We start from the raw sequence: 10,952 nt of genomic DNA, 5'->3' as shown, positions 1-10,952 counted from the left end.
TTTTAAAGGTATTGACTAGAAAAATTTAAAGTGCAAGCTCATTGAGGCATGGTTGCACCTTGGAGGCAGGTGGCTTTCGGGATGGAGGTGTGTTTTGGTATTATAATGATATTATATTAGCAAAGTTCACCAAAAGGACAGCATTTTGCCAAAAACATGGCAGGCTGTTGGCCCAGGGTAGCAAATATGCAGCTTATTGGTTCTGATGTACCTTCATGTTCCCATCTTATCACAGAGCCTGGCCAAGGTGTCTCCACTCCGCTCCACCCTATGTTAAGTTCCTCTTAGAGTCAGCACACCAGGTTCCCCCGGTTTGATCAACATCTAAGGTTGGAGGCCTAGGGAACTTCTATGGAATGCAGCTATACTTCACAACGGAAGCTTCTTCAATGCTGTACCTTTTCTTTAAAATGTAAATATAAGTTTAATTTCTAAGTCACCTCCAGCAATTATTCCACATAATCCACCCTGTGACTATAGTCACTCAAGCTTCACGACATTTGGAATGCATTGGGTGCATCACATATGTTCTTGTGATGAGAAATATCGAGTATATGTACATCTTGTAGGGTTACTAAACATTTAATCGTAATCCAAAGTTTAACATAGAGGGAGATTGTCAATATGAAACACAATACAGTGAGTATTAGTAAAACAGCAACAGGGTGAAGCATCTTGTTGACGATTTCTGTGACAGTTGGTGACCATCCAAATGAAGTGTACCACCAGTGGTGTTTTCCATACTTCTTTACTCTTTCCAACACGATGTATTTCTTCTGCTTCATGATGAATAGTAATCAGAGCCTTTTGTCCATTTTCTTGAACTCGCTTCAACAGGTGCTGTAGGTCTTCATGTTGTAGGTCTTCATGTCTTCCCACCAAGGTGAGATTCATTCCAATAAGGGTAGGCAGTAGGTCATGAAGTAGAGTATAATTGGATTGTAAAATTTGTAAGAGGTGACAGGAGCTGAGTAACTAAAATCACATTCTAGAATTTTGGCAAAGTTACAAACACAAACATTGGAGTGATTGCTTGTATCTACAGTAGTATTATCTATGACTATGGAATCACAACAGGTTCTCATGCAGATGCATCCTTTTCCAATAGAGACGTACACTTTCAGAGGTTTCATTGGGATGTATCTTGAATTGGCAAATATTTTGTTCAGTGTCAAGACAAATGTCTTGGGCCTCGAGCGTGTTACTTTCACAAATGAAGCCTTTTTGTTTGCGCACAATACATGCATTTACATCAATTGTCTGCCACATTCTTTCCTTTTGATGGACCCATACTTTATGCTCCTTAGGATAAAGTATAGTTCCATTATGATTGAGTCCTAATGCAATGATCGGATATACATTGTATATGCTGGCATTACTTATGGTAAGTGATTTTATCACTTTCAGCAACAATTTTATCACTTTCTGCATAATAGGTAAAGTTGACTAATTGCCACCATGCTTGAAATTCCTTTTCAAATTCTGAAGCATTATCCCAAATCAATTTTCGAATTTCAGTGGGCAAAGTTCCTCCCTCTCCCTCTCTAATAATAGCTGCTGCTACAGATTGTATCCATAACTGCACTTGGATGCAGCTCAAGGCAAGGTAGGTATTGCCTTAAGTTTTTCTAAAGACATTTACAATTAATTGATGATCATTTTCTTCAATTTGTTCCCAAGGGGGTAAAATGTCTGATAATAGCCATTGACTTGCTCCTAAGGCCAATAAGGATGATTTTATTGGTTGTTCCAATTTCCTCAGGTCATCTGTAATAGCAGTTATTCTACTGATTAGAACCTCAGCATCTATGCTATTTAACATTCCAAATCCTAATTAAATTAATAATCCTAATTTAATATTCCTAATCCTATTTAATATTCCTATTACTAATTTGGGGGGTTGGACTAGATGATATTCAGAGATTCCTTCCAACCTCAGCCATTCTGTGATTCTGTGATCCTGATCCCAATAACCCAGTGGCATATCATAGCATGCATCTAGATTGTTTCAGAGAACGTCCATGTAACCATGCTAACTAGCCGGTGTAGGCAATTCTCAAAAAGGTGGTACATTTTTAGTTGATTTCTCAGATATTAATGTGCAGCGCTAGCTCTACCCTTTATAGAGACCAGCTAGGGTTAAAGAGAACTCATTGTTGTCCCATGTTTTTAATTATGTAAAGACCTGTGTTGAAGATGGAAGGAGTTAGACTAATGGGTGGCTGAGTTTGTACATTTTCAGATATTTGTGGGGGCAGAGACTTCTTATCCTTTGCAATCGATGCAGATGTCGCTGTATCAATCATAAATTCAAATAGCAATTCGGTGCCTCTGTAACCCCAAAGACAGTACACAGTTATGGGTTCGGTGAAGGTAAAATTGTACCAGCAATCAGAATTTGGTTCAGTTAATTTGTCACACTCGGTTTTATAATTTTGTAGTCTGGAAGAATCAGTATAAATCGTCTTAATTTCAGTTGGCCTATTATAAGTAGACACATTAGTTATTCGACAACTGATTTGTATTGTCTGTCCTGAAATGGCTTGAAGTTCAGCCATCCGAAGAGAGTCATTCCAACTCCATTCATCTTTTGAGAATATTTTGTTTCCATGTAAAACTAAACTACAGAGATTTAGGTCCTTTTTGTTTTGCAGTGTTCCAACACTTGCACTATATCGTGACAATGCATGGTTCCAAAGGTCATTATGAAATGTCATGGTGACGATGGGTACATTTCTAGCTCCATATTGCAGTATATCAAATGGGATGGATGTAGTTAGGTCAGGTGGTGTAGTTGGATCAGGTTCAATTATATCTATTCTGAATCTGAATGACAGCCCTGTACAGTGTAGCTCCCACAGCCCTGTACCTGTACAATGTTGTTGCCACACGCAAGTCACAATAGTGGGTTCCACCAGGGTAAAATTATACCAAAAATCCCACTCATCAGTGGTACAAGACTTTGTTGTTAATGGGTTTCTAGATATTGTTATTAATGTGGCCTTTTCATGGGTTGATCCATTGATCATCCTACACCCACACAATCTTTGGCTTCCCATGCGTAAGTTTTTTTTTTGGGGTAGTTAGTACCATTGCTATTGTTCCAATCTGAGGCATTTTCACCAGCACAGGTTGTCTGGTGTAAAATCCTGTAGGATATTCTGGTTTAGTATGAACCTTTGGGGTGATTGTATTAGTAGATGCACAGAAGGCTTACATTTTGGGGCAGCCATCTTCACTCCATCAATTATTTACTTGGTAGATAGCATCATACAATTGCAAATGCCATCCAAATTCATGATTGTTTGTGAAACAACCAATCCATTGGTGCATTCAATGATGCCGTTAGCCTGAGGATAGTAGGGGTGTGTGGAATATCCACCAAATCCCTTCCTCTTTGGCCCAGTTTTGTACCACTGCAGCTGTAAAGTGTGAGTCATTATCACTTTGAATTTCTTCTGGCAGAAGTGTGCTGAACCATCTCTTAAGGCTTTTTACTGTGTTTTCCCCAGTAGCTGATGTAAAATCAGAAGCTATGGTGAGACCAGATTGTTGTGGTTTAACCCGGCTGGCAGCTAAACACCACACAGCCGTTCGCTCACCCTCCCTCCTCCCTCTCTGGGATGGGGGAGAGAAATGAGAAAAATAACTGAAATCTATGGGTTGAGATAGGGACAGTTTATTAGGACAGGAAAATAATAAAAAAAATAATAATATGTACAAAACAAGTGATGCACAATGCAATTGCTCACCACCCGCTGACCGATGCTCAGTCTATTCCCAAGCAGCCAGCCCCCCACCCTGGCTAGCCACCCCTATATATTGTTCAGCATGACGTCAGATGGTATGGAATACCCCTTTGGCCACTTTGGGTCAGCTGTCCTGGGTCTGTCCCCTCCCAGCTCTTGCTGCACCCCCAGCCTGCCCGCTGGTAGGACAGAGAGAGAAGCTGAAAAGTCCTTGGCTTAGTGTAAGCACTGCTCTGCAACAAGTAAAACATCAGTGTGTTATCAACATTAGTCTCATCCTAAATCTAAAACATAGCACTCTACCAGCTACTGGGAGGAAAATTAACTCTCTGCTAGCTAAAACCAAGACACAGATATAATGTCTACTACCATCAGGATGTATTTTTTTCCACCCCATGGTTGCAATGGGCCGATATAATCAATCTGCCAGGAGTGCCACAGTGTTTTCTTGTCACAAATGTGCAGGGGGGGTGCCTTACTTGGATGGTCTTAATTAAGCTGTAAATGACATTGGGAACAGGTAGTCACCACTTGTTCGCACAGTTTAACTGATATAGGCCATCCTCAGGCTTTACCTTCCCACTATAAATCAGCCCATCTGGTGTGCCACGTTTAACATGTAACCATTCGAGTAAACGTTTTCATTCCTGGTTATTTGTGATGTCAGTTTGTCACAACCGTGTGAGGATGTCTACCTGTTGATTGAATTGAGTAGCTACGGAGTTTGATTGATCGTGTCCTTTTACCTATCCTACGTGTAGCATCCACTGTTTTCTTATCTCTAACAGTTGCTTCCAACTATTAGTTTGCCAGACTGGAACTCTGTTCAAATGCCAATCATTGACTGCCCAGTGGCCTATCCATTCAGTGATTCCTTTAAAAACAGCGTATGAGTCAGTATAGATATGGCTAGCACCATGTTGTGCGGCTAATAGAACTGCTCTAAGTTCCCCTACCTGTGCACTGCCTTCACCTGTTTCAATCGATTTTTCTCCTGTTGCCACTTCCAGTGCTACAGTTTTGTATTTCCACTTACTGTTCTCCCCATGGGACGATGCATCAGTAAACCATACTCCTGTAAGATCACTGTTTTCCTTTAGTGGAGGTACTTCCCAAATTGGGGATGGTTTGGTTGGTGGAGACTGGAACAAAAGGGTACTATCTATGTCTTTTTGTAGTTTATATATTTATATATAAATATATATATGTTTATATATTTAACTTCTTGTGTGTATTAGCATTTAACTGTCAGTAATCTACTGTAAAATGACATGTGAATGGGTCCTTTTAATAATGTCTCTTTCTTCCAGTTCTGTTACTACCCCATCAATCCCCATAAGTGCTGCTGTTGGCAACAGATATTGTCAAACATTAGTGATTTAAGAGGGGGGTAAGGGTATAGATATTTGTAACAGACTCAGTTTCACTATGCCTGAATCCCTTTTTGTGTTGCGAAACTCCACACGGTTCCATCTGTAAGTTTCCACATTTGTCCACGTAGTATGTCAAATCATAAAAACATTAGTATATGCAGCACTGACTAATGCTTCTGCCCTGGTTAATTTTCATTCCTTTGGCAGCCAGAGTGATTTTTTTGCGGTGGGGCATTCTTTTTCCACACCATCGATTCTTGTGAATTTAACCCTGCATTGACCAGGTCTTATGCCCAGGGTTTGTGCTGTTTCATGGGTAATTACTGACATTTGGGCCCTGGTGTCGATGAGAAAGTTTACCAATACTTTTTGGGGTCCAACGGGAATGGCAATGGTAGGGTCAGAGTATTCATTAGAGAGCCATTGAATTGCTAATACCCTCTGAGCAGGGTGGCTCACTGCCCTCTCTGTGGATAGTTTTTTTGAGAGTTTTTTTTCTGAGATTCTGCCTTGTAAATTGGGCTTGGTGAAGAAGGTGCACTTTCCTTATGGGTTGGGGGTTTTCCAGCTAGGCAATTCTCCCCACCTGGGATATTTTTCTTACCCAGAGATCAGACTAATGTACAAAGATTCTCCGTAGAGACACCATGCAAGATTGGTTGGGGGGGTACACCCAAAGCTAGGGCCTTATTCCACAACTCACCCCATTCCTTATTAGGTTTGAACCTCTCATTGAATTTGGGGTATCTGGGGTTTTGAGTGTGGATTTAGTGAACTCACCAGGAGTAATCTGGGAACTTAGAATTGGACGAACTGATCCAGCCCATTTGGTGTCCATACTTATCTATGTCTTGTACAAATTCACTCCAGGTGGGAATGGGGGAGTGCGGATTTTGTCTACGATTGCGATCAGCAACTCTATGAGCAGCTTGTATGTGATCCTGGGTATTTGCTACAAACATCTTGAAACAATCAGGGAGGCCATGAAGAAGAGGGGTTAATCGAGCTGGGTCGATAGGGGCTAGCATTGGGGATTTTCTAAATTCATCTCTTTCATATATCACCTGTATGAAAGGCTGCTTTCTGTACTGCTAGAGCCAGGTCAGAATAGCTTGTGGCTCGAATTTCCACTGGTTCCTCTCTCTCCTGGGGATCTACACCACCTGCCCAGTATGCAGCTCATGCAGTTAAGGAGTAATTATGCTCTTCTGGCATGATAGTTAAAAATACTTCTGGTCCCCCAAAGCCTCCTGCTTCTTCTTCACTCAACATAATTCGATCTCCCCCTTCAAGAGAAACTCACCACACATACTCAACTTCTGATTCTCCTGACCACCTTGAGATTTTCTCCTGTATTCTTTATCAACTATGCTGGTGACCATGGGATTGTTTGCACAGTATGCAGATTTCATCATCATCATCAACAGCAGTCTCAGTTTTAACCAAAGGTCTCAAGGAAATCAACTGAGATTCAGATTCGACAGTCCCTTCAATCTCATCATCACTGTCAAATCAAAGATCACCATCCCAACTATCAGGGTCTGCACTATGCATTAACTGGAGCAGAAGGTTGCATTTTATCTAACACATGATTAAATCGTTCCAGCAATTGTTTAAGGTTTCAGATGACACCAATTTAGGCTTAAGTGTTGATCTTCTCATGGGTAGGAGGGCTCTGCAGAGGGATCTGGATAGGCTGGACCAATGGGCCAAGGCCAACTGTATGAAGTTCAACAAGGCTAAGTGCCGGGTCCTGCACTTGGGGCACAACTCCATGCAGTGCTACAGGCTGGGAGAATAGTGGCTGGAAAGCTGCCCGGCAGAAAGGGACCTGGGGGTATTGGTCGATAGCCAACTGAATATGAGCCAGAGGTGTGCTCAGGTGGCCAAGAAGGCCAACAGCATCCTGGCTTGTATCAGAAATAGCATGGTCAGCAGGACTAGGGAAGTGATTGTCACTCTGTACTCAGCCCTGGTGGGGCTGCACCTCGAATACCATGTTCAGTTTTGGGCCCCTCACTACAAGAAGGACATGGAGGTGCTGGAGTGTGCCCAAAAAAGGGCAATGAAGCTGGGGAAGGGTCTAGAGAACAAGTCTTATGAGGAGAGGCTGAGGGAGCTGAGGTTGTTTAGCTAGGAGAAAAGAAGGCTCAGGGGAGGCCTTATTGTACTTTAGAATTACCTTAAAGGAGGTTGTAACAAGGTGGGGATTGGGCTCTTCTCCCAAGCCCCAAGTGATGAGACGAGGGGAAATGGCCTCAAGTTGCACCAGGGGAGGTTGAGGTTGGATATTAGGAGAAATTTCTTTACTGAAAGGGTGCGGCATTGGAATAGGCTGCCTAGGGAAGTGGTTGAGTCACCATCCCTGGAGGTCTTCAAGAAACAATGTAGATCTTAGTAGCATGGTTTAGTGGTGGACTTGTCAGTACTAGGTTAAAGATAGGGCTAGATGATCTTAGAAGTCTTTTCTAACCTGAATGACTCTATGATAATTCACTTGTCTGGCCAGTTCAGAAACCAGACTGGAGGTGGCATTTAACAATTGCTTGTCAGCACCTGAATGCTAATAAAGCCCCGCTAACAGGTGCTGTGTCAAAAATTGCAAACTTAGCAGCTACATTGCAAGCAGCTGTTCACCCATGGATGGTGGCACTATATGTTCTTTATGAGATATGTTCTTTACAGTTCCCTTGAAGGAGGAGGAAGTGGTGCAAACATAGAATTAGTGAATGATGGATATTTCCTTCTTTTTAACAGGGTAACCTGTTCAGACCCTCCCCACCAAAACAAGTGTCTATTTTCTCTTACAGCACTCCACAGGATGGGAGACAGAAATGCTGTGTTCATGTTACTTCTCCAAACCCTAACCATGCTGCTCCTCCTAACCTGTGGTGAAAGAACACTAGAGTGGCAATGGTCTCAAGCTCATGTTAAGTATACTGGGAGTATGGGAATACACTCTAGTAAGGGATAATTAAACCTTTCTACCATGGTCATACACATAACTGAAATATACTTAGCAAATGAGTAGAGGTGGGATAGTACTAACCTACTCCTTCAACTCCTGGCTGCAGCAGGGGAAGAAATTAAAATCGAATTACCAGATGATCAATGGGTCTACCCATGAGAAGTTATCTCAGATTTCTGTGTACGATATTACATCAAACCCAACAGCAAAAGTTATGAAACTTTGTGCCTCCAAAAGATTGGACTGCTGGTACAATTTTACCTTAGTACAACCTGTATTTTTAGTCTGCTTCTGGGTTCACCGTAGCATAGGACTATCATTGAAATTTAAAATGGATATTATTGTGCCTAGTACACCTTCCCTGATGGTAACTATTTGCCCCAGTACAAGTATCTCTACTATGACAAAGGATAAGAAAATCCTATCCCCACAACCTTCTGAAATTGGACTGTATGTGATTAAAGATACAGGCCTAGACCAATTGCTATTTAATTGAGACCATGATGGATTCTCTTAAATGAGTAAACCTATATACTGGGTCTGGCTGGGATGTTAACTTTCCCTGCAGCAGCCCATACAGTGCTGCACTCTGTACTTGGAGCTAGAACAGCAGTGGTATCACACCAATGTTGTGTCTGCTGCTGAGCAGTGCTGGCACAGCATCAGGACTTCCTCTAACTCTCCTAGGGGGTGGGCAAAAAAGTGAGAAAGAAACATCACCAGGGCAGCTGACCTAAACCAAGCAAAGGGATATTCCATACCATACCTGTCCCTCTTCAGAAGGGACAGGCAGAACGGAAGGGGTGGTGGAGTGGCTCTCTATATTAGAGAGTGTTTTGACGTCGTCGAACTTGAGGCTGGGAATGACAAGGTGGAGTTGCTATGGGTTAGGATCAGTGGAAAGGCCAACAAAGCAAGCATCCTGATGGGGGCCTGTTATAGACCTCCAAACCAGGATGAGGGGACGGATGAGGAGTTCTACAGGCAGCTGGCGGAAGTTGCGAAATCATCAGCGCTTGTTCTTGTGGGGGACTTTAACTTCCCAGACATATCCTGGAAACACAACACAGCCCAGAGAAAGCAGTCCAGGAGGTTTCTGGAGAGCGTGGAAGATAACTTCCTGACGCAGATGGTTGGCGAGCCTACCAGGGGAGGTGCCCCGCTAGACCTTCTGTTCACTAACAGAGAAGGACTGGTGGGAGATGTGGTGGTCGGGGGCTGTCTTGGGCAGAGTGACCACAAAATGGTAGAGTTCTCGATACTCGGCGAAGTCAGGAAGGGGATCAGTAAAACTGCTGTCTTGGACTTCCGGAGGGCTGACTTTGAGCTGTTCAAGACACTGGTTGGCAGAGTCCCTTGGGAGGCGGTTCTGAAAGACAGAGGAGCCCAGGAAGGCTGGGCGCTCTTCAAGGAAGAAATCTTAATGGCTCAGGAGCGGTCTGTCCCCACGTGCCCAAAGACGAGCCGGCGTGGAAGAAGACCGGCCTGGCTGAGCAGAGAGCTGTGGCTCGAGCTTAGGAGAAAAAAGAGGGTTTATAATCTTTGGAAAAGAGGGCGGGCCACTCAGGGGGACTACAAGGATGCTGTGAGGCTGTGCAGGGACAAAATCAGAAAGGCCAAAGCTCATCTGGAGCTCAATCTGGCCACTGCTGTTAAGGACAACAAAAAATGTTTTTATAAATACATCAACACAAAAAGGAGGACTAAGGAGAATCTCCACCCTTTACTGGATGCGGGGGGAAACTTAGTAATCAGAGATGAGGAAAAAGCTGAGGTGCTTAACGCCTTCTTTGCCTCAGTCTTAAAAGCAAAACCAGTTGTTCTCTGGACGCCCAGTACCCTGAGCTGGTGGAAGGGGATGGGGAGCAGAATGTGCCCCCGATTATCCACGAGGAAATGGTTGGCGACCTGCTACAGCATTTGGATGTACGCAAGTCGATGGGGCCGGATGGGATCCACCCGAGGGTACTGAGAGAACTGGCGGAGGAGCTGGCCAAGCCGCTTTCCATCATTTATCGGCGGTCCTGGCTATCAGGGGAGGTCTCACTTGACTGGCGGCTAGCAAACGTGACGCCCATCTACAAGAAGGGCCGGAGAGTAGACCCGGGGAACTATAGGCCTGTTAGTTTAACATCAGTGCCAGGGAAGCTCATGGAGCAGATTCTCTTGGGAGTCATCATGCGGCAGTTGAAGGGAAAGCAGGCGATCAGGCCTAGTCAGCATGGGTTTATGAAGGGCAGGTCCTGCTTGACGAACCTGATCTCCTTCTATGACAAGGTGACACGCTTAGTGGATGAGGGAAAGGCTGTGGACGTGGTCTACCTTGACTTCAGTAAGGCATTTGACACCGTCCCCCACAGCATTCTCCTCAGGAAACTGGCTGCTCTTGGCTTGGACTTGCGTACACTTCGTTGGGTTAAGAGCTGGCTGGATGGCCGGGCCCAGAGAGTTGTGGTGAATGGAGTCAAATCCAGTTGGAGGCTGGTCACTATTGGATTCCCCCGGGCTCGGTACTGGGGCCAGTCCTCTTTAACATCTTCATTGATGATCTGGATGAGGGGATCGAGTGCACCCTCTGAAAGTTTGCAGACGACACCAAGTTAGGTGCGTGTGTCCATCTGCTCGAGGGTAGGAAGGCTCTGCAGGAGGATCTGGAGAGGCTGGACCGATGGGCCTAGGCCAACGGTATGAAGTTCAACAAGGCCAAGTGCCGGGCCCTACACCTGGGGCACAACAACCCCAAACAGCGCTACAGGCTGGGAGATGTGTGGTTAGAAAGCTGCCTGGCAGAGAAGGACCTGGGAGTATTGGTTGACAGTCGGCTGAATATGAGCCAGCAGTGTGCTCAGGTGGCCAAGAAGG

At 44.2% G+C, this 10,952-nt stretch overlaps 1 long non-coding RNA gene across 1 annotated transcript; it reads right to left on the bottom strand.

Annotated features, from left to right (window-relative positions):
• Positions 1–1,684: 1,684 nt before the first annotated feature.
• Positions 1,685–10,722, bottom strand: LOC118158865. Its single transcript, XR_004746917.1, has 3 exons — positions 10,682–10,722; positions 10,625–10,626; positions 1,685–1,811 (listed from the first exon to the last, which is right to left on the bottom strand). It is a non-coding gene; the product is annotated as an uncharacterized LOC118158865 (long non-coding RNA).
• Positions 10,723–10,952: the final 230 nt, after the last annotated feature.

The sequence above is a fragment of the Oxyura jamaicensis genome, unplaced genomic scaffold (genome assembly GCF_011077185.1).
Source record: "Oxyura jamaicensis isolate SHBP4307 breed ruddy duck unplaced genomic scaffold, BPBGC_Ojam_1.0 oxyUn_random_OJ54995, whole genome shotgun sequence".
NCBI lineage: Eukaryota > Metazoa > Chordata > Aves > Anseriformes > Anatidae > Oxyura > Oxyura jamaicensis.
The sequence above is the reverse complement of the archived record's forward strand: the minus strand, read 5'-3'. Positions and strand labels throughout refer to the sequence as shown.